Here is a 23,190-nt window from a genome sequence, read left to right as displayed (position 1 = left end):
TTTCCTGAAGCAAATGGATGCAGCAAACTATATAAACTGGGTTTGGTTAAGTTCTTGGAATTGTTTGCTTTTGGTTTTGTCTTTGTGAAATGGACACTCATGCTTTGCAGGAAAGCTGATAAATAGCATGGCTATGAGACTTTGTAAAACCTCTGTGTCTGCTGTTGGTTTGGCTTCAGCAATCAAAAGGATCAGCTTTTCCTCACTGAGAGGGGTATGCAGGTGGCTTTTCAGGTTTCTTTAAGCATTTTAATTCTCATTTGATGTGGTTCAGGCTCTAAACCAGGCAGCTGAAGATGAGTTCATTTCACAGTTCTGCTTTAGTAATGATCAGCTTCAAGATCAGTTTAGCTTTCTCTTTTTTCCTTTATTTCATTCCTTAAAATGGGAATGAGGACAATTCCCCCTATAAAGCAAAAGGTAATGTTCAACTCATAGGTAGTTTGTTTGGTTTTATTACAAATAAAACTCCTTAGACAATGTGTATAGAACTCCACAGCTTCGAGGCATATTAGTTTCTCTCTGGATGAGGTGTATTTATATGAGTAAGCTATACTGTTTGGGGGGAAATTGGAAAACTGGGAAGTTTGGTGTTATTTCTGCTCGTTGGCTGGGTCAGCAAATTAAATTGCCAGGCTGAGAGAGCTGAATGGTTTGGTTGCTCAGGAGAGGAAGTTCAGGACTGTAATTTCAGAGGGTAAGTCCTACTATAAAAGGTGCTCAATAGTTACAGTGAGCTTTCTTTTATGTTATGTCTGACTGCTGCATACAGCTTTTCTCCTCAATTACATTTTGCAGCAATTTGATTCCATCCACTTCCCTGTGTTGTCCTCTATCCGTGTTATCCAATGGATAAGTTAAGATTGAAGAGTTGGTGAAAAGTGTCTGTTTTAAGCTACCCTGCCATGACCCAACTTAAACTCCCTTCCTGAAGCATGACATCAGTGGAGAGGGTCATGGAGGTTGGCAAGTTCAAGGTTAAACAGAAAAAAAAAACCAGGAATGAAGTGGGGAAGTGGTTTGGATATATTAGTGGTAAAAGTTAGAATTGGAGCTAGGATCCTATAAAATAACATCAGATTTGGTGATAAGAGAGATAAGATACTGCATTCTTGACTCCTTAGCAGCCCATCCCCATTTAAAAGAGCAATGAAAAATTTAGTTCCCTTGAAACTCCATTTTCAGGCCACATGTCACAAAGCAGTATGCTATAGAGTACAAAATGGAGGGTGTTGTCTCCAGAAGCTCTTTTTGTAGATCTTTATAAGGTAGTTTTGGTTTATTTTAATAAGCATACAGTGAGAAGAAACAGGTGTAAAAAAAAAAAATTCCAAACTATTGATTCTGGACTTTTGGAGAAGCAAAAGGGAAAACTAAACAGTTGCTTCTCTTCCTGGAAAATTCAAAAAAGGCACATATTAACTTGTATTTGTAGATGCTGAGGGTTAACTCTGCATACAGTGGTGCAGCTGCATAAGCCTGGTGACTTCAGTGGATCTGCAGGGGTTTGAAGGCAAGTGGAATACCTCTGTAATGCTTTTAGTCTCATTCCAAGTGTTGCACACTGTCACAAGAACACAGGTCATGTCTGAAGCACTACAAATTGTAAAAAAAACAGAGCACAAACCATATGGTGCCTTACCTTTCATGGATTTGCTGCTCTTGTGTACAGTTATCTGTCAATCTGTCAGATTAATATTTCCCTATAGGTCTTTGTGTAGCTGTGATGATTTCTTTACTGGGTAGACAGTCAGGATAACATTCAGACACCTTAGACGATTGTGATAATGGATTTCATGTGGTTACACCTTACTCTAATGGTCTTGCTGCCACTTTCATAGAATCATAGAATCAACCAGGTTGAGAGAGACCTGCAAGATCATCCAGTCCAACCTAGCACCCAGCCCTATCCAGTCAACTAGACTATGGCACTAAGTGCCTCAGCCAGGCTTTTCTTGAACGCCTCCAGGGACGGTGATTCCATCACCTCCCTGGGCAGCCCATTCCAATGGCAAATCACTGTCTCTGGCAAGAACTTCCTCCACTTTGCTCCTGATTTAATGGACACCCTCATATTGAAGCCTAAACCACACAGCTCTCAGTGAAGAGAGCAAGATGGATCTTTAGCAGCTGTGTAACTCCAGTCTGGAGTGTTCCAGAGTTCTCTTCATACCCTTCACCCCCCCCGAGCACCTATGGATGATGCAGATTCACACATTCTTGCACAAGCCTCCAGTTTCCTTGTGGCTCAGGCTCAGCACTGATGTCTACTCCAGCCCACTCTGTTCCTCAAGCCTCATGGTACTTGCAAACTCAGGCAGTGCCCTTTAGTTCTGATCTGTAGTGCCTTCAGGGAAAGATGATATATCGGAGTACTTATGTCCCAAACTGAATGTTAGTCAGATGTTAACATGAAAGAAATATTCTGGAGAGTCAGCACATCTCACTTTGGAAATAAATTACGTAGAGTACACTAAAGCATCATGGCTCTTGGGACTACATATGATCCAAAGACACCATTTAGAGAAGTTATCACAACACTGCTAGATTTCTCAGATCATCCTGCAGGAATGTTAATGCCCTGAAAGAAAATAATGATTAGCAATAGAAAGCTCCCAACCAATAACTTAAACTCATTTTCCAAGGTCACTTCCTCACATCACTAACCTATTTGTATGCATCAGTAGACATTATGGCAATTATCTCCTTAATAGTAGACAAACTTCACTAATTGCTGTTATTAATACAGATGCATTTAGTTCCTAGTATCATACTTTCTCGACTTAACATTTTGGTTGTACAGATTTAGTCTGCTTAAGTGGTTAATTTTCACTCAATTGTACTTTGTCTTGCTGCGTAGTCCAGTTTTGGCACTGCTGAACTCAGGATCGGTACTTGAAAAGGGACAGGGAACATGGACCATACACCGGAGCTGCAAACCTCCAAGTGGAGAAGCAGAAGATACACTCCTCTGCTTACCCAGCTTAGAATGAGGAGAGCATGATTTGACATGGCTATGGTGTAGGGCAACAGATGTGAGCAGCCAGTTCAACCTCACTGCCTCAGAACAGAAAATTTGCCTGGAGGCATGTTCAAAGCTAAGACCTAATTTTTAGGTCTGATCCTGAAAGACAGACAAAACTTTTAGATATATAGCCTTATGTATTTTGGTGAATATGTTTTCTGCTTCTTCCGTTTTAAGGTTTCAAAGCTGAGCTCCAAGTGTCAGGGGTAGCCAAAACAAGATATTTTATAAAATGGGAATTCCCAAATTGTTTATGGACCACAAAGACAACTCATTTCATCAACGGTTGACTTCTGGGTTTTTTGTCCTTCTTTTCCAAAAGGGAGCAAGGAACAAATCTGTAAGCTGGTGGGAATGACCCAGTCACATCTAAACCATCACTTCTTCCAGGGCCAATTTTGCTCCTTCACTGTCTCTTGGTGGGAGCATTGCAATGAGGGAAGGACATCAGAGATGTTGGAAAGGTGGCAGGCAGGAGTAGGCAACTGCTGCCACCAGAGTTGTGAACCTGGCCTACAGCATAGCCTCTTAGGGCAGTCAGAAGTAGTCAGTGAGAGTTATTTTGGCTGCAGCTGTCCCTTCCCAGGTAATTCTGTTTCCCAGAGATAGCCCCAAAGCACTGTCCTTGTCCATGCAGTGACATTGAGTAGTGATGGAGAGCAGAGCAGAAGTGCTGCAGCACTGGAAGGGTGGTGGTGGGCAGCTTCCTTCTGACAGTAGGCTGAGCTGTGTGAGACTGTGGTGAGCAAATATCTGCCAACAAAACATCCTGGGTTAAAGTATTTACAAATTCCTCAAAGACATAGTCAGTGGTTAGAGATACCAAAAGTTAAAAGTAAAACCATTTCAGGTCATCTCTAAGTCAAGTTGCAGTGCTCAAAGTGCTATATTTAGATTATAAGATTATAAAACAAGAATATATGCAAACCTTTTTTTCCCCCCTTCCACTCTTTGCTCTCACCCTGAGCCTCTTGAAGCATCTGCAGCTTAAACTGCAATGTGCTGTCGCTTCCAGAAAGCTCTCCTGCTCATCTGTTAAAGATGTTTTCCTCAGAGGTACTTTGTACAGAGACTTTTCTTGACTGAAGTTCTTCTTAGGGAGCTGGAGACCTCCGATGGATGTTAATTAGAGTTCAGTTTGCAGATGTTAGAGATTCCTTTTCTTATTTCATCTTTCTCATTGTTTTCACTAAGAACAGCTGGTAGGACTCATTTTGGGCTCAGTTACCTGTGGAATGAGTCAGCTCCTTGACTTGGCGTACTTTTGAATTAGCCTGCATATACATAAAAGTCCAGATTTTGATTGGATTAATTTCCTTTGTTTTATCAATGCATAATACTATCCAGCCTTCCTGGCGAGTAGCGAGCTGAAAAATCTATTCCCTCAGGACTTTTCTTATGTATTTCCTAGTTAAGGATCTGTGAAGTTTCTGATTTATAAAAGCATTTTAATGTGTTTGCACATTTTTATGTGTCAGGAGGAAGTTCTTCACAGAGAGAGTGATTTGACATATTCTTCCCCTGGACTCAGCACTGGTCAGGCCACACCTTGAGGACTGTGTCCAGTTCTGGGCTCGTCAACTCAAGAGAGTTGTTGAGATACTGGAACGTGTCCAGAGAAGGGCAACGAAGCTGGTGAGGGGCCTGGAAGACAGCCCTGTGAGGAGAGGCTGAGGGAGCTGGGGGTGTGCAGCCTGGAGAAGAGGAGGCTCAGAGGTGACCTCATTGCTGTCTACAACTTTGTGAAGGGAGGCTGTAGCCAGGTGGGGTTGGTATCTTCTGCCAGGCAACCAGCAACGGAACAAGGGGACACAGTCTCAAGTTGTGCTGGGGCAGGTCTAGGCTGGATGTTAGGAGGAAGTTGTTGCCAGAGAGTGATTGGCATTGGAATGGGCTGCCCAGGGAGGTGATGGAGTCACCATCCCTGGAGGTGTTCAGTCCAAGCCTGGCTGAGGCACTTAGTGCCATGGTCTAGTTGATAGGGCAGTGCTGGGTGCTAGGTTGGACTGGATGATCTTGCAGGTCTCTTCCAACCTGGTTGATTCTATGATTCTGAAAAAAAAGTCTTTGGAAAATGAACTATGGAAATATTATTGATAAAATTTGATTCAAATTGTTCTCAAGCCATTTTTTACATTCTCTACAGAGCCACAGTTTGGCTGTTTATTTCATTTAAAAGAGCACACACACATTTGTAGTTGAGATTTTTTTTTTTCAAATTCTTTAATGATGCATAACTAAAATGCATGTGTAAGTGCTTTCCAGTGTGTACAGATATGCTGGGATGTGTACAAAAACTCCTCTACATTTGTTCAAAGTTCATTTTATTTTGATTCTCCAGCACTGTAGATTAAGATCTGGCCCTTGAGTTGTGCTTTTTTTCCCCTCGCTGCATGAAGCTGTCAGTTGTAAAACCATTTTTTCAGTTCACTTTCCTAGCACTAACTCAACCAAGTGATGTTCATTTCCTTTTGTATTGTATGGAGCAACCAGACTTTCTCTTCAGTCTTGTATGGATGATGAATCCATTAAGGGCAAGGGCCAGATTGTGGAGCTGTCCCTCTTAGTGTACCTCTTAGGTACACTGAGGTGGAGATGCAGAGGAGGGAAAATTACCCATCCCATCAACACTTTAAAAAGAATTGGTCGATTTCAAGTGGATCAGAATTGGGCTTTTGCAGAGGTCAGAGTCTGCAGGCACTCTGTTGTCTGCTTGGCCTTTAGCATGGTTTCTGTGCTGTGGCACACTGTTCAAGTAGGTGTCACAAAATCACAGAATTTCTTAGATTGGAAAAGACTTTCAAGATCATGGAGTCTAATTGTTGGTTTCACACTGACAAGTCCTTGACTTAAACCAAGTCCCTCAGCACAACATCTAATCACTATGAATCGCTATGGTTGGAAAGGACCACCAGATGTCTGTGGTGGCTTGGGTGTTACCCATCCCCCCACACTTTGGAAATCACCCAGACTAGACTCAGCCAGCTCTGGAAATTGAATGAAGCTTATATTTACAGCTAACACAATATACAAACAGATATTTACAGTATATACAGTTATAGACAGAAATATACAAGGTAAAAGGTAATACAGAAACACAGCACCCCTCTCAGAAACCTGAGTCCTCAGGTGGGGCCTCAACTGCCCTTGCACCTTCTCCCACCCCTCTCAGCCTTACCCCAGATGCCCAAGGAAGACTGGAGGGTCAGCCAGGGGGGTTAGGAAACAGGTGGATTAATCAGGTTAGAGAGAGAAGAAATGCAGCTCATGGCCCAGACAGAGAGTGATTACCTTATCTATGTTTGGATTCTTGCTCTTATATCTCTCAGCAAGCCTATGAGTGAAGTAGACATCACCATTGTTTCCCTTTCACAGCCTGTAATCTAGTTGTTCTCACCAAAACATTCTAGCTAGCTTCAAACTAGATTACAGTGTCATTATCAGTCCCCAAGCAGACACTATCATGAAGTGAAGCTTGTTAATATAGGTGACACTGAAATTCCAGATACTTTGGCTGCTAAAGGAGGGGATCACTTCAAACAGCCTGACCACAGGGGAGGAAAAAAAAATGAAAAAGAGAACTTGAAGATTATTTGCCATATTGCATTTCCTGATGTGCCTCCTTACCTCCTGTGTGACATCTGTGGCTAAGGCGTTGTCATATTTCTGGTATGCTAACATAACATTTCACTGCCTTGCTCTACATTCTTGTAATTAACTCCTAATATTAAAGTAGTTTCCATCTGTGGATTCCTCAGCAAGCTGATTGAAAGGTGATTTAATTGCACATCCAAGAAACGTGTTAGGTGATTGCTGGCTGTAGTAAGAGTTAATGTAAAGGTAATAGGAGATATCACAGGCACTAAGATCTTACTGGCCATTAGCAAGCAAAGGTGACTTCAAAAAAGCAAATGATAATTAGTATGGGTTTCACTGTGTGATGGTTTGGGGGTTACCCCGCCCCCCCAGACTTTTGAATTTGCCCCAGCTAACTCAGACGGACCCTGGGAATATAGATGAAGCAATTTATTTACAGCTAGCAGAATTTACAAGCAGCTATTTACAATATATACAGTTATATACAATTATATACAGAAATATACAAAGGATAAACAATACAAAAGCACAACTCCCCTCCCAGAAACCTGAGTCCCCAGGAGGGGCTCTCAAACCACCCCAACACCTCCCCCGGCCCTCTCAACCTTACCCCAGTTCTCAGGAAGAAAAGAGGTGCAGCCAAGAGGTTAGGGAGCAAGGTTAGTAGGAGCAGGGTTAATGAGATGTGACCAGGTCTAAGGCAAAAGCAAGAGTGAGAGACAAAATGGAGAAAAAGTCTTTCTTCTTCCCAGAGTTCTCAGCGAGACTGTGAGAGAAGTTGACATCAATTGTTTTCATTTCACTGCCCGTTATCTAGTTCCTTTACCAAAACATTCCAGCTTGCTTCAAACTAGCACACACTGAAACAGTCGTCCATCTACTGCTGGTCACTGGATTTTGAGCTGCTCTCCTATTAGATTTAGATGTATTTCCTAGATTCTCAATGGAAGGGACACTTAAGGGAAAAGAGTATAAATCAACAAATAACAATGTAACCTGCAGAAATATAAATCTATGTAGATTAATCTGTGTTTCCTAAATTGCATACTAGATTGTAATTCAATCAATTGGGTAGGGATACTGTGACGTTTATGAACATTTATGGATCGTATGAGCTCTCAGATTAAATGTCAAACCTAGTATTCAGTTTAGAATCACTTATTATTGTTGTTCATTAATATGTAAAAACAACAATTATATCCACTAAAATCCTCAATTTAATTTTTCTGTAATCTGTCTGTGCTGTGTCAGAGACACAATGCAGCCTCTCTGCCCCCTCAGATCATTCACAGGGCTCCGGTGAATTCCTACCGAGTCTTCTTTTTCACTGTGTTTCCCCAGCATGGCTCTCTCTGGCCTCTTCTGGACTGGGGAATTTTCTGGTAAATTATTCTCTTCCACTGGGATTTAATTCTGGGGTAGCTATTGAGCAGGTGTAGTGCTTCCAGGAGGAGAGGAGTGACAAGGCTCTGCCTCTTCACTGAGTAGATTGCATGTGGTTAAGCTGTGCCCTTCTGTGGTTCTGTATCAAGAAAGGGTGAAAATGTGTTTTGAGGCAAGAACAGTCAGTCAGTTTAGGATTATCTAAATCTGTGGCCAGTCCTCCCTACTTAAACCCAGTTCACAGCTTGCTTGCTTCTTGCCAGTCTAGCTGCTGGAGGAATAACATTTGTCGTGTTGGTGTAGTACATCACACCAGAGAGATCCTAAATTGCTTTGCAAAAATTGAGGGGAAAAACTGTGCTGTCCCAATTTACCACGAAGAAAAGACACTTGAAGCAGGTTAACTCAAGCCATTTAGTGAATAAACTGTAAGAAGGAAATGTCAGTTGCAAAAACTGCTTTGGCACCTAAGATGTTCATTTTGTTGAAAATAAGCAGTGCTTATGCTAACGAAGGTAAAACATTCTTAGGTCCCCAGGGTGGTTTGCAGCCAAAATTTCGCCGACTTACAGTGGACTTGAACATGAATGACTAAGTCACTTCTGAAAGTTGTAGTTAGGCTCATAAATTGGCCACCTGGGTGTATAATGTAACTCATAGGAGTGGATTTCTTTACCATCTTAACTCATAAGGATTCTTCACAGTATCACAGTATCACCAAGGTTGGAAGAGACCTCACAGATCATCAAGTCCAACCCTTTACCACAGAGCTCAAGGCTAGACCATGGCACCAAGTGCCACGTCCAACCTTGCCTTGAACTGCCCCAGGGACAGCGAACCGTTCTTTAGGAACCTTGTTCTCATTAAACTCAAGGGGGGATAGATTCCTAAGTATCCTTAACATTTATGCCTTGCTTGTCTCTTAGTCTTTGTGATTTAAGTCTGATTTGTTCACATAGCAAAGAAAGAGAAAGTAGGCAGGATCTGGCCACAATGAAGCAAGGGCAGGCTTGAGATTAGCCCCTGGCTATTTTGTCCAATGTCCAAAACAGCTTCCAAGTAAAAATGATTAATTAACATTAGGAATTCAATATGAAAAAGATCAGTGGATTTCCTTTTGTCCAGAGCCATACTGTGCTGAAAACAAGTGACATAAATAAAAATGGGTAATTATTCTGCTTATAACATAGAAACCTGGCGAAAACAGCTTCCTTAGACTCCCTTTTTAAATGTTATTTTATAATTGTATATCTTGGAGAAATCTTCTGTGTTAATCTAATGTAATTAGGTTAAGTATGTCCCTAGTGACAAACAGTGCCATATGATAAAAAGTTTCACCCCAGCATTTTAATGGTTCAGGTTCTGCTCATGGTTTCAATTAAGTCAGCACAATTGCGCAGGGCAGTGAGAACAGGATTTGGCCCACTTCTCTCCCGCATACGTGTTCAGCAGTTATCTAACCTGGAATGAATCATAGTTTCCTCAGACACATATTGTTTTTCCATGACTTTACATGGAAAGTTTTGTTTCCATGTATTTTCTTTCGAACAAAACTGGTAATCAAGTATCCAGACCAACAACAATCATTAAAGAAATGATGGTGTTTCAGTCCTGGTGATTTGGCAGATTCTAGTTTACAACTTTTACTATATTGTGCCCTGTCTAATATTACCCTGGAGTTTTCATTAGGTACAACAGTTTTTGTTCACTTCTTGTAGCAAATTCAATGGAAGTGTTGGGGTAAGTTATTATTCAGCACCTCCAGAGTCTCAGGCTGCAATTTGTAGACTTCTTTGGCATCCCTGTCATCAAAGTTGCTTGACACTTTCCCTTACGAGAACTCCCTTTTACGTTGCTTTTATAACAGAGCCAAACTCTAACCAAGCAGCCTAGAATTTTCCATTCTGTGTTTTGGTTGTGGAGTGGTTGTTTTTTTCTGGTTCTTTTGTTTTCTCCCCTGTGGGCTGACTCCTGTTTTTTTTTTTTTTCTTTTTCCCTTCTTTCTTTTTGTCTCCAGGCCTCTAAGGCACATCCTTTTGCTCCGACCTCCTGTCTCAGATTCATCCTTAGTGTGCAGCTCACTGTCCTATCTGCCCAAAAAACCCTGAAATAAATCTATCCCAACTACCAGCTGCTACAAGTCCTTCACATATAGTCTATCACAGATGAATGTATGGGTTTCATGTTTACATCTTCAAGAGCAATGTAAAGGGAAAATAAGGGATACATACATAGCATAGGAGGTTCTTTTTCCATCAGGAAAACTTCCCTGATAAAGTTCATCAGAGTAAAGGATTCTTGAAAGGGAGATAAGTAATGCTCTGCTCTTCACCAGTCTGATTTTGCATCCTTTCATCTTACAGCACTTCAGCTTTTCAGTCTGGGCAGAATCCATCTCTCTCATGTAAATCTTCCTTACATTTGGGAGCAGCCAGCTTCTTTAAAGAGAAATAGGCTGTTAAGCAGGGCTTCTCCTGGTGGCCTATACAAAGGCTGCTATAAGCATCTTGTTTGACTTTCTGATGTTCTGATGATTCCCTTTGCTCTTTGCTGTACTTCTTCCACACATTTTCTTTCACATTCTCCTCTTCCAGAATCCACAATTCTCATAAATATTAGCTACAACTCTTCTTGCCTTCCCTCTTTCTCCTACTTTTCCTTCACTGTCCCAACTTAGATATGTATTTCTCTGAAGCAGTCTTGTAATGTCTTCTACTTTCTACCCATATCCAGGGGGGAATTTGCCTGCTTGTTGTCTTTGCCAGTAATTATTCTGCATTCTGCACTTGCATTCCCCACCCTTCCTGTAGAAGGTATCTGAACCCCTAGTGAATGACTCTATCCACATCCACCCTAACCCAAAAAGTTAGCCTTTCCTGTGAGTCCAAACTGACAAAACTTCCACTCAAGCCCTTACGCAGCCCAGCAACTGCAGTAGTCTCCTCCTAGTGCACCTCATGTGGACCATAGTTGCATTAAGGTGTGATAGACCTAATCCCTTCCTGTAACTGGACAGGAAACAGTAGGCAAGGAACACATCTTAAGTATTCTAACACACCATATGGATCCCATGGTCTTTGTCCACCATGCTCCTGGTCCCGAGACAACTATATTTAGAGAGCACTGCTTGGCCTGACTTCCTGAATGTCGGCTTGATGAAAGCAAGGGGGTACAGGACCGATTTATAGCTTCGAAGACTTGAGGTGTATCTGCCTCTGTTTTCTGGGCATGTCTTCCTTTTCAAATCATACAATCAACCAGGTTGGAAGAGATCTCCAAGATCATCCAGTCCAACCTAGCACGTAGCGCTGTCCAATCAAGTAGACCATGGCACTAAGTGCCTCAGCCAGTCTTGAACACCTCCAGGGATGGCAACTCCACCACCTCCCATTGTTTTGTCTGTTACTTCATCCCAGGTTAATATTTTGGAAAATGTGTTGGCAATAAATATTCCCTAAATACACCATAACAGACTTGGGAAACTAGACCTGTAGTCTACCTAAAATTTGCTGTTCTTTAGCCATTCTACTTTCAAGCAGCCATTCTGTTTTCTTAGGGGTCTCAGGGTAACAAATCTGTCAAGTCCAAAAGATACTGTGTTGACAGAAGGAATTGAGACAACACAATTTTTCTGTGCAGCTATCAGCTGTAATGTAAGCATCCTCAGCCCTAATAATATGCCTAACCCCTCTTCTGTGGAGGTTAGGATCAAGAAGGCAAGTTCTGTTTCAGAGGCCTGTATCATCTGGCATGACAGCTAAGAAGGATGCCATTCAAATCTGGCAATATTTTTGTAATAAGAACATTTGTCTGTAGGAGCCACAAGCCTATTTCATGGAGGCTGTTGAACAACCATCAGAGGATATTTAGTCTGTGCTGGCTTGGAATTATCCCAGGACTGCAAGGCTTCTCAGCCACTACCAGTTTTCTCAGCTATGTAGTTTTGGGGTCAGGTAATTAAAAAACTTCCAAGATTTATGCAATTTGTGAGTTTGAAACACTTCTTTTTAATTTTTTCCCCCCTCTCTCTCTCTCTCTCCTGTGGGAACTGCTGCCATCTGTGAATCTCCTCCATCTCTGTTTTATATTGATATAATTTAGTGTGCTCATTGTCACTTAATTTCCTTTTTTTCTTTCTCCCTTTTCTACTTAGATCACTCACGATCAGTTTGTGGCCTTCCTCTGAAGGAACCCTTCCTGTCTCTTGTGTAAGTATTTATACCAGATTTTTTTATACTTTTCATTTTTATGAGCTGTGCGTTTTGTCCAAGTTAGCCTGGAGCTCTTGTGTACTTCTCTGTGGCTCCCCACGACCACAGGACTCAGGAGTGAATTTTTGTTCTAATGCAGCCACTCAGAATTTCACAGCGATGCCAGCTTATGGGACAGCTTATGGGCTGTCCTCAGTGCACTGACCTTGTGTGATTGATTGGTTGATTGATGTGGGATTTATCTTGCATTTCTGGGTGTCAGTATGGAAGAGTTGTGTTATATTTGAGATACATGTGCTGTAATGGGCATTAAAATGTTGCACTCTGGTTCAGAGGAGCCAGAAAGTGTAGGAAACTATCAACCAACTTTTCAACCTGTTCTTACTGAAATCTGGTCTTGTAGCATAGGACCTTTCTTCACCCAGTCCTGTGTACTGTCTTACCTACTAACCAGCAGGTCCTACTGACCTGCTCTTCTTATCTGGGTGAATTAAAGATGCTATATTCTCTTTGACATTTAATGGTATTGAAATTGAAAATCTGTTAGTGGTTCTTTGGAAGATGTTTCATAGAATTCTTTTCTCACCTGGTCTCTTTCACTTGAGTTTGGCTGCTGCTCTGTCATTTGTCAATTTGGTGACCTGTTTAATTGAAGAAGTCACAGGATCACAGGATGTTAGGGGTTGGAAGGGACTTCCATGGATCACCGAGTCCAACCCTCCTGCCAGAGCAGGACCATGGAATCTAGCACAGGTTGCACAGGAATGCATCCAGATGGGTCTTGAAAGTCTCCAGAGAAGGAGACTCCACAACCTCTCTGGGAAGCCTGTTCCAGTGCTCTGTGACCCTTCCAGTAAAGTTCTTCCTCATGTTGAGGGGGATCTTCCTATGCTGTAGTTTGTACCCATTACCCCTTGTCCTATCACAGAGCACAACTGAGAAGAATTTGTCCCCTCCCTCTTGACCCCCAGCCCTCAAATATTTATAAACATTGATTAGATCCCCTCCAAGTTTTCTCTCCACCAGATCAAAAAGCCCCAGGTCCTCCCTCAGCCTCTCCTCATAGGGCAGTGCTCCAGCCCCTTAATCATCTTTGTAGCCCTCCATTGGACACTTTCAAATAGATCCCTCTTAAACTGGGGAGCACAAAACGGACTCCAATACTCCAAGTGAGATCCCACCAGGGCAGAGTAGAGGAGGAGGAGAACTTCCCTTGATCTGCTGGCCACACTCCTCTTAATAACTCTGTTAGTCCAGATGATTATGGGTTGTAAGACCTAGAACATGAAAAATTAAAATTTTCATCATGTAGGCTTTGCTTTTTCCTTTTGAGGGAAATAGGGATGGGAACCTTCATGAGAGTTAGTTTGTTATGACTGGAACTTTAATTTTACCAGGTTTTGACACACAATGATTTTAAGTATTTTGAACAAAAGTTTACATTTTGCTGGGATTCATTCATACATATTGGCAGGGAAATTCTAGTGTCTATAAAACAATGTTGCTTCTTGTTACAACCTAAAGGGAAATATAGCACTACCCCTTCATAATATTTACTATAGTTAAGTAAAGACAGACCAAAGGTTTCCAGATGTCCACCAGCACTTGAAACCACTGTTTTGGGATGTCCAATTTGGAGCTAGTTAGTGAATGCCAAAAATAATGAAGACTTTTAAATTTAGGTTTAGAACTCCATGTCCAAATATTCCCAGACTTTGTGTTACTTAGATCTTCATTTCGCAGTTCCAATCCATGTCTTCTGCTTCTCCAAAGAGGAAAGTTGATGGCTGTCACTGCTGCACAGTAAGAAAAATAGCTGGTTTATATTTGGGAGAGGAATTAAACCTGCACATTTATGTTCAAGCTGGAGAGAGACTTTTTAGGCTATCAGGTAGTGACAAGACTAGGGGGAATGGAGCAAAGCTGGAGGTGGGTAAGTTCAGACTGGACGTGAGGAGGAAGTTGTTCAGCATGAGAGTGGTAAGAGCCTGGAATGGGTTGTCCAGGGAGGTGGTTGAGGCCCCATGCCTAGCAGTGTTTAAGGCCAGACTGGATGAGGCTCTGACCAGCCTGATCTAGGGTCGTGTGTCCCTGCCTATGGCAGGAGGGTTGGAACTAGATGATCCTTGTGGTCTCTTCCAACCCTGGCTGATTTTATGATTCTAAGTTATGTTTTGCTTGTTGGAATTTCTTCAAAGAGATGCTACAGTGCAAATGGGCATTCTTAATTTTTTCAGGTGCATGCTGAAAATATCAGAGAGCTCTCTTTTCCTCATACTAGACCTAAAATGTGTGACTTGAACATTTGAAGTTGACTCACTGCTTTTGTGGTGCAAAAAGAAATGGCAGCACTTCCTTTTCCCTCACCCTTTGGGCAGACACATGAGATATGCTGCAGTGACAGCAAAAGGTGGTCTGACAATGCCAGATACCAAGGAGATGTATTTGAGCTGACCTATCCTGCCTACTCTGTCCCCATATTTCTTTCCTCTCCCCTTTGCCTTTCATTATGAGGTGTCCCAAATCTGTAATTTACAACGTGCTGTTCCAGTTTTCCTCTGATATATTCGCTACAAATAAGTGGAAGTCTATGCGCCTGCATAGCTCCCCGCGGCGGTGTCAGGCCCATGAGACGAGTGGAGCAGAGGCCCCCACAGAATGCAACATGGCTTACGTCTAATGTGACATTTATTTGACTCAGAAAGGCAATTGATTAAGGTCCCATCAGACCTTTGCCATCATGTATTATGTATTTATCCAGCAGGGGCGGTTCATAACGGCCCCTGACAAATCCTATTATTTTTGTTGCAGAACTTCATAATATCGATAAAAAGTGTTAATGATACTCAGGGATGTGAAGGGCACGCTGCTTATGTTAACACTTCCTGCAGCAGCAGCAGCAAAGGCATTTCTGTCTGTAGCAGGGACTGTGTGCCTTCAACATTTGCACAAAGGCACCGGCTTATCGTTGTCCTACCTCTGCAGCACCAGGCAGTTTATGTGGAAGCAGCAAGCTGACTTCATGGTAGGTAGGCGTGTGGAAACGCAGAGGTGAAATCCCTCTCCAGCAGTGCTTGGCTCTGTGACCACGCATAAGTTGTTTCCTGTCTGTTTGCCTTTGTTTCTTGACCTGTGAAATTAGTCACACACTTTCTTGATCCTTTAGGTTAGACTTATACCGCAGTCAAGAGGTTTTCTTTACTCTGCCATTCCCAGCTTAGCCAGCTCCTTATGAGTCTGGCTTTGTTTCAGGCATGTGCTTGAAGTTTGTATTGTTTTAGTGGTTCTCGCCTTTCTCTCTGGAAGATAAATCCTTCAAGCCACTGATGCTCTGAATTCTTTTGGATAACAGAAAATTTGAAAATGGGACATATTTACATTAGAAGCTGTTAATGGGTCCTATCAAGCATGTTTCTGATCCAGAGATAAGTGACCTGTTCTGTCCTCTGTCTCAGTAGCCAGCACTCTTCTTATATCTTAGTGCCATGGTCTAGTTGATTGGATAGGGCTGGGTGATAGGTTGGACTGGATGATCTTGGAGGTCTCTTCCAACCTGGTTGATTCTATGATTCTATGATCCCTACCCACAACTTGCTGATGACTCAGTCTTCTTTCTCCTTCAGCCCTAGCTTACACACGTGTCTGGCTGTATGGCATTAAGGTTTTGGAGGGTCAAAGGATGTCATAATTCTCCCCCCAAACAATATTCCTACATAAGAGAAAAGCAGTTAATCTCTGCTCCACTAGAAGCAGGTAGATTCTTTGTCAAAACTCAACACTTTCATGAAAGAGCCTTCCAGCCAGACTCAAAACTTTCTGTCCTATCATCAACAATGTGGGACACTATCAATAGTAAGATGCATTACAGCAAGACAGGTAGCTCCAGGAGGCTAAACAGCTAAGAAAAGACTGGATGAGGCACTTAGTGCCATGGTCTAGTTGACTGGACAGAGCTGGGTGATAGGTTGGACTGGGTGATCTCAGAGGTCTCTTCCAACCTGGTTGATTCTATGATTCTGTAATTGAAGTCCTCTATTTACAACAGTGGCCAGTCCTGTCTAGATCATAGAGCACGTAGGGTTTTGTTAATTTCTTTTGTTCAGATGGAACCCATACAAAATTGAAGAGCTACCCACGGTTAGATTTGGTAAATGCAAACTACAAATGCACTGAAGTGATCCAGGCACAAAGAAGTTGCAGAACATGTTAACCTAATTCTGTGAACATCTGTCCATTTCCTTGAAGTAGGTTTCTGATTGATGTAACCGGGTTGTACTGAACTCCAGCATTAAATTCAACACTGATTCTAATCCTTGTTATTAAAAAAAGAAGAAGAAGAAGAAAAATTGTCATTTATTTCTCAGCTTCATGAAGACATATTTGGTCAAGTAATGATGACCTAAGGGAAGCCGAGCAGCATCGTACTGATCTCATCATAGTTATGAGAACCATCCATCATATGGTCAGTGATTTGTATGTCAAAAGACACCCAGCAGTATTCCAACCTGCCACTTACCAGTTTCTGAGAATGTGTGTTCACTTTATCAGACACGACTATACTCAAATAGTCTTTGATATCTATATGTGTGTCCCTGCTGTTGGTATTTGTTCACCACCAAAGTGTCATCTGTTAGCACTCTGAAACATCACCGTGAAATAGCAACTAATTAGCACCGTTCGAATCCCTTTATTTGGATGTTGTGTTTAGTATTGTTTTGCAGATGAGTAGCAACAACAGTGATTGCTACATCGAAAAGTGGGAGGAGGCTTCTTTTCTTTTCTCAGGTTTCTTAAGAAGCTCTCCATTACTTCAGAGGAGGATAATAACCTCCAGGTCAAGCTTATTCATGAATCAAAAATGAACATTTGCAAAACGCCAGAAAAGTCTAGATGTAATAAGCCTTTATGTTTACAGCAGCTTTCAAGAGTTAGCGTTTTGCAAGAGTTATCATAATTAATGCAATAAACAGACATGCAAATTATCCAGAAGAATCATCTGATATGCTTCTGAAAGTAAGTTGCTGGAAGGGAATGGTCACCTAAACAGCAATCTGAGGCAGGAAAGGAATATTATTACCCCAGCTTTTATGTGTCTCCTGAAGGAAGGGAATGTTCCAAAAGAGAGAACAACACGGGCAGAGGCCCTTTATTTGGCATTTACAAATGAGGGAAATGGTGAAACAGGCTCAAAATAGTAGTGGACCAGAAATTCTGCTCTGATGTGTTTATAGAAATCAAATTGTATAACTGGAAATGCACCTCGGGATGAATGTTCTTGTACAAGTGCCACAACTTTAAGCTTTTTTCTGTATCTGAAAACATGACCATCAAATGGACTTAAGCAACAGATTTACATGAAAAACCTCCCACCCTTATTTAAAACAAATCTGACCGAGTTCACACTTTTATCCTAAAACATCTTTAATAAAAGTAACCCAAATATCCAGAAAAACAAAGAAGCAGAATGGTGTAAAAACAGGGCAAAGCTTGATACGAGTTTCTCATTGAAGCATTAGTTTAAGTGTTAATGTTCAAATTATTTAACAAACAGTAATGGGTGCCTGTAGCTGTGAAGCTGATGTGTGGATTACAACAAAAACATGTAGGCAGTCTGCTTTCTAATTGCAATACCTACAAGATATCCACTGAAGTTAGATGAGATTGAATTTAAGATTGGCCATCTTGGCAGCTGAAAATGTCACACCTTTCTGCTCTTCTGCTTACCAGAGATCTTTTGTTCTGGGTTATTTTTCATCTAATTAGCGTAGTACAACGTATTGAGTGTTAGCTTCTTTTTGAAAATAGAACAGATTACAGCAGACAAAAAAAAAAGAAGTAGGCTTTCTAGACAGTCCTAGGAGCATAGCATTTTAGATTTAGCTGGAAATAAAAAAGCAACAGGAAGAAAAATGCAATTGTTCAATGTGCTTTTTGCCCCACACTGGCATAAATTAATGTGTTTGAATGGAAAAGACCATCTTACTGAATCAGTAGTAGCACTTTCCACAGCAGTTTCAACACCAGCCATCAAAATATTAAGACAGTCCACTTTGTTAGGTCTGAAATCACTACTCAAGAATGGCAGAATTACAGAGTGTGGCAAAATTTTTCAGAATATTCCCTCTGTGTTAATGGTAAATTATTTTCCAACTTTTGCAAGCTTGTTGCTGTTTTACAGTTTATATCACCAAGGTCTCTCTTGGCTGAGAGGTGTTGTCTGTCCTTCTCCTTATGCAGAAATCCATTGTTTAATACCTGTCTCTGTAAGCATACACACCAAATGTAAGGTAAAGATAATAACCAAGAGCAAGGAGCACTGGAGGAGTGATTGCTATAAAACTGGATGTCCAGAAATAGTTTCCCAGGAGTTACCTCTTGATCAGAACCTGCTCTAGTGAGGGGTGTCCCTGCCTATGGCAGGGAATTGGAGCTGGATGATCCTTGAGGTGCCTTCCAATCTAGACCATTCTATGATTCTATGATCATAGGTTTGACTCTTGAAATGAGCACCAGAGTGCAAACACACAGAGGGCTAAGTGCCAGTCCACATCTCCATATTCACACTGAATGTTAGAAGGGCAACAAAGCTGAAGAACAAGTCTTATGAAGAGTGGCTGAGGGAACTGGGGTAGTTTAGTCTGGAGAAGAGGAGGCTGAGGGGAGACCATATTGCCCTCTACAAATACCTGAAAGGAGGCAAGGTAGGGGGCAGTCTCTGCTCCCCATTAACCAGTGATAGAACAAGAGAAATAGCCTCAAATTGTGCCAGGAGAGGTTTAGGTTGGGTAATAGTAAGATTTTGTTACTGAAAGGGTGGCCAGGCATTGGAATAGGTTGTTCAGGGAGTTGGTGGAGTCACTGTCCTTGGAAGTGTGCAAGAAACATGTAGACATGGCACACACTGGGACGTGATTTAGTGGCCATGGTGGTGTCAGGTCAACATTTGGTTTTGATGATCTTAGAGGTCTTTTCCAGCCAAAACAATTATATGAGTCTGTGTGGGACACCCTGGAGGTGTTCAAGCAAAGCCTGGATGAGGCACTTAGTGCCATGGTCTAGTTGATTGGCCAGGGCTGGGTGCTAGGTTGGACTGGATGACCTTGGAGGTCTCTTCCAACCTGGCCGATTCTATGATTCTATAATTGAAAGTGACCTTGTGATGGTATCTCCTCCATTTCCTCTCTCTCTGACTCTCCCACTTAAAAAAAAAAGAGAGAGAAAAAAGGGGAGAAAAAAGAAAGCCATTTGCCATGTAAATGTGCTGTATGCTGATACACAGGTATACATGTTAAAACATATATGGTTGGTCTGCCGGCCACGCTTCTTAAAGGCTCTTTTATCTTGTCACTACAAGGAATGAGAACTCTTGGGTGTAAAAGATTCACAGTCTATTTTTCTCTTTTAAGTGTTTCCTTCCCCTGAAGTTCTTGTTTGCTGCTGCTTTTTTTCATAATTTTGGAAAATATGCTGAATGTGGTCTACAAATTCAGCCCTCTCCCAGGCAATATTTTCATTTCATGTGTTTGCAAACCCAAAATACTAGATTTTTGCACAGCACTGAAAGCAAATACTTCTGGATTTTAGTAGATCTCACTGTCTCTCATCACACTGACTTTTAAGCTTAATAGAATAGCTGTATCAGGTTTCTGAATGCTGTCCTCTAATGTTTTAGCTTCTGAAGTGTATGCTAAACAGCTTGATTTTTCAGAGACAAAATTGGAACCCCAACTTCAAATAGCACAAATTTAAAGGTATTCATGCTTCACCCAGTCACCAAAGTAAGGATCAGTTGCAACATTTGGATCTGGATGTGTGTTTAAATTTCATATTCATCTGTGTTCACTTATCCTGGATGTCTGTAAAAGGGATTAATTGAATTTCAGTTTTTGCAGTAAATCCACTTTTACATTAAAGACAAAAATTAATGAGTTACATTCAAGATGCTCTGCAGTCTGCACTGAAGGTTGTGAAGGAAACATATACTGTGTGTGATCAGCATATAACCAACTCCAAAGAGTGATGTGTTTCAGAAACTGCTTTTCAGTTTTTGCACTTAACAAATCCTTCAATTTTGGGGTTTTAGTGCACGTTTCTTGCATGAATATCTGCACATGTTTAGCATGGTCTAGTTACCGTACCACAGAAGATTAAGACAAAAACGTTGCTTTTCTTCTACTGAACTTTAATGGAAAGGTAACAATTTTGTTCATTGCATTACCTGCAGACAGAGGCATGCCTCAGGGAAGATTATCAGCAGTCCTGTTGGTTTTTCTTAACTTGTTGAAAGTATTCTGGCAGATAGATCAGTTCTTTAGGAGTCTGCAAGTCAGTCTTGCACTGATACCGTCTACTGTGACTTCTGTGGCACTCTCTTCTTTCATCCTGCAATGGCTGTGTTTTGCTGCATGTCATCCTAGTACGTACAGTGCACCAGTGCAATATCATTGCCTTGCCGGTACTCAACGCAGTTTGTCATACCAAAGACATTCACCAAGTGTCATAGACTAAACTAACCAAGAAAGGCATGAAGCATGTTCAGGGAGAAGCAGTGCTTTTTTAAGTCCTCTTCACCAGGTATTTCTCCTCCATGTCTAATTCCAGCATCATTTTGTTTGGAGGCAGTGTCCAGCATTCAAAGGAGATCTGAGGCATTTAGCAAGCAGATTCATAGCAGAAAGGGCATCCTGATCCGGGAATAAGAATATTTTAAAAGCACAGCAGTGAACTAAATGCTTAATTCAACTGTGCAAGTAAACAGCTGAGATAGTTGTAGCATCTTGTAACTTCCCAAAGGACAGAACCATAGAAACAGCACAGAAATGTTACAGGTGAATGAGGCCTGAGCTTGTTAATGAGCAAATTATTGAAGTTGTTCGTTTTATGGCTACTAAGTGTTTTTTCCCACTCTACACCCCTTCCCTTCAAGGGGCCATGTAAAGAAATGTTACCCAGTCCCCCTGGATTTTAATAGTTAGGAAATGATGCTTTGTTTAACTGAAATTTGTGGAAATACAACCTTTAGTTTGCCCAGTAATTCTTCTTTTCGCCACTGCCCCATCTCCCCTTCAGGTAAGCACTTGCTCACTTTACAGTCCTTTTGTAAATCATCATCATAGTACATAATTTCCCTTATGATACAGTATCAAATGCTGTACAGATTAATTAAATGTACTGCATTTCCTTTGTCTGAGTATCAGTTATCTTATCAAAGAAAGTTATCAGGTTAGTCTACTACAGTTTACCTTTGGAAACTCAGGTTGTGTTTTACCCAATTTTCCATTTACCTACATGTGTCTCATTCTTTTTGCCTTCAACATTTGCTGCACGCCTTGTGTTGAAACTCATGGCGTTACATCCACATCAAACAGGTGTAAGTGAGATCAGAATCAGCTTCCACATGCTGTAGCAAAAGCCTATTCATTCTCATGCCTGTGAAGTGTTAAGTTCTCATCCAACAGACAAATAAAATACCAGGGTTTATTTTTCATTGTCATTATACCAAAGGGCAAGTGAGCTGATTTTGAGCCTTGGCTGGTGAATATTTGTGATGATTTGCAGGGTTTCTAGAGATAGAATCGGAGACATCTACCTGCACATGAGAGTGCTTGGGCACTTGCATTAGCGAAGCCTTAATATATGTATCAGTAATGAAAATCTTAATTAAGAACACTGCATCATTGTCCATGAGCACTCTTTCTTTTGCTGTGTGTAAAGTCTTTTGTGTACCAAGGCATCTACCTGGTCCAGACAGACAGAGCCCTTGAAGAGTATGTCTGACAGGTCTTCTCTTGATTAGTAACAACTAGCAAATGGCTAACTCTTACTCTTCTTTTGTCTCAACATTGACAGGGTAGTAAAGCATAAAGCACAATTTACAGATTGTTTGAATTCTTTTTCTATCACCTTTCGCACTTCATTATTATATAGGTGGGTTTCAAAATCCTGTAGCATTGATTAGAACTGAATTGTGGAGCTTAGAGCTGCCAAAATGTGCACAAGCACCTGTTTACCCAATCGTATTCCTTTTCCTTTAGAAACAATACGCTTGCTTAGGCTATGTTGTGTATGCACCAACAAAACTATGCCAGTGAGATGTAAAGAGAGATTTTAATCTCCCAAAACTCAGGAAGTTTAGGGGTAGGGTTCCCACAGCTAACCTTACCTCTGCCCCTTGCTTACAATAGGGTCTCTTACTGCTTGGTCCCTAGCTGCAGGCTTACTAAGGCAGATAGTACAGAGAGAAGACAGTGTGATGGGTAGGAACTGCTTTTTCCCCATGATTATGTTCCAGTGACATTTTGTTTGTTGAGCAGCACCTATGTTTGATGTGGTTTAAAACACATTGAGAAAACCTCTCAAAGTAACAAGTGAGTTATAGGTGTGCTGCTTAAGGCACAGGTAGTGTCAGGTAAGGAAGAGCATGCGCAGGCACACAACTTCTCTTTGTACAAGCCCATTGGAGTAGTATCACAGAATCAGAGTCTATGCCTAGTTGACTCCTATCACCAACTGTATCAGGAAGTTCACTTCCACACACTCTAGAGACCTCTGGGATGGCTCCCTCTCTGCTGTTTTGTATTTCCAGCAGATACCAGAGAAGTGCAAGTCCCCTACAAGAATAAGGGCTAATATTTGTGAGACCTCTCCCAGATGCCTGAAGAATCGTTTATCTGCCTTTTCATTCTGATTGGGTGGTCTATAACAGATTCCCATCAGGATATCTATCCTGTTTGCCTTCTTCCTGATTCTTACCCATAAAAACTCAACCCTGTCATCACCATCATAAACCTCAGTACGATGAAAATAGTCCCAGACATACGGCCACCCTGCAGCCTTTCCTTAATCATAGAATCATAGACTCAGCCAGGTTGGAAGAGACCTCCAAGATTATCCACTCCAACCTAGCACCCAGCCCTGTCAAATCAACTAGACCGTGGCACTAAGTGCCTCAGCTAGGCTTTTCTTCAACACCTC

General features: G+C 41.5%; 1 long non-coding RNA gene across 2 annotated transcripts in view; it reads left to right on the top strand.

Moving 5' to 3' along the window:
• Window positions 1–23,190, top strand: part of LOC135175328 (uncharacterized) — a 509,262-nt gene that overhangs the window by 437,697 nt on the left and 48,375 nt on the right. For both annotated transcript variants that reach the window (XR_010302327.1, XR_010302328.1), the window contains exon 7: window positions 12,159–12,213. This is a non-coding gene — a long non-coding RNA (uncharacterized LOC135175328). The remainder of the gene's footprint in view (window positions 1–12,158; window positions 12,214–23,190) is intronic.

The sequence above is a fragment of the Pogoniulus pusillus genome, chromosome 5, assembly GCF_015220805.1.
Source record: "Pogoniulus pusillus isolate bPogPus1 chromosome 5, bPogPus1.pri, whole genome shotgun sequence".
NCBI lineage: Eukaryota > Metazoa > Chordata > Aves > Piciformes > Lybiidae > Pogoniulus > Pogoniulus pusillus.
Note: the sequence above shows the minus strand (reverse complement) of the source record. Positions and strands in the feature narration are given on the sequence as shown.